Consider the following 1,549-nt stretch of genomic DNA (forward strand, 5'->3'; position numbering starts at 1 on the left):
GGCTTGCTCACAGATGCCTCATGTTCAGAAATGGCATGCCACAAGAAATTGCCTATAATTATCCTGACTAGCCAAGGAAACCAGAAAGCCAGTCTCCACTTTTTATTTGTGTTACTGTCACCTACTTTCAGCTCAGTTCATAAGTTTATTGTTCTACCCAACGGCCATGACAGGCTTGTAGCAATAATATTAATAAAATAATACTGAGCATCCTTAATATAAACTGACATCCATGATAAGAGAGAAGAGATACCAGAGATGCCAGTCTAGCTTAATTTCAGATTAATTGACTTAAAGTGATTTTATTCAACTCCCTTTTCTTTACCTCCTTTTTTAAAATTGCAGCCAGGGCATATAGGGCCACTTTGTGTGTTATGAAGCTATTACTCAAACGAAACTGAACCATTTCTGCAGGGATGCACCTGCTTTCTTGAGAGAACAATGGTTTCAGAAAGCAATCTCTTGAGTCTCTACATAAGGAGCAGGTTAACAGATAATAAGTGATGCTTTCCATCTTAGGTTGACCAAAAATACAAAGTCTGCGTATTGTTATAGCAGTGGGCATCACTGCAGCTCTCTGAGGACATTTCTTAAGGAAACTGGGATAGGTTTGATCAGGTAACTAGCTCTAAAACGCTGTTTTCAGGAGGTTCCAAGGTGGAAAGGACGCAGGTGGGGCTGTGGTCTAAACCACAAAGCCTCTTGGACTTGCTGATCGGAAGGTCGGCAGTTTAAATCCCTGCGATGGGGCGAGCTCTCGTTGCTCTGTCCCAGCTCCTGCCAACCTGGCAGTTTGAAAGCTTATCAGTGCAAGTAGATAAATAGATACCGCTGCGGCGGAAAGGTAAACGGCGTTTCCGTGCGCTCTGGCTTCTGTCACAGTGTCCCGTTGCACCAGAAGCGGCTTAGACATGCTGGCCACATGACCTGGAAAGCTGTCTGTGGACAAACGCCAGCTCCCTCGGCCCTAAAGCGAGAGGAGTGCTGCAACCCCAGAGACACCTTTGACTGGACTTAACTGTTCAGGGGTCCTTTACCTTTTTACCTTTACCAACCAAAGGGGGAAATTGGTGGTCGTCTCCTACTTCCTGTGGTGTCAAACCACCAGCTACCTTACATGGCAAACCTGTGTAACCAGAGTCTGAACCCACATGAAGGACACAGTTCCTGTAGCATCTCCTTTGTTCCGATGTGCAGGGTAAAAAGTCTTATGCCCAACAGCAAGCGATGGAAAACTACCTTTCGAACAATATTGAGTGATCCTTGTTCCTTACAAGTCTGAGATTTCTTTTTAAGACTTCCCTAGGCTAGCTAGAGCTTTGAGCTGCTTTACTGCTCACCTTTTATTTAACTGTTGACTTCATTTACCTGCAATGAAGATTAAAGCCTTGGAATAATCTAACTGGTTTCACACACACAAAAACCCTCTTGCTTGACTTTATAAACGGAGCAAAAATCTGACAACTTGCTCTCAAGCCCATTTGCAGGAACCGGCAAGGCTTCCTTCCAGATGCAGGTATAAGACAAAGACAGCCAATAAGCCACAGGG

The sequence above is a fragment of the Podarcis tiliguerta genome, assembly GCF_965153285.1.
Source record: "Podarcis tiliguerta genome assembly, chromosome: 6".
In the NCBI taxonomy this organism is placed as follows: Eukaryota; Metazoa; Chordata; class Lepidosauria; order Squamata; family Lacertidae; genus Podarcis; species Podarcis tiliguerta.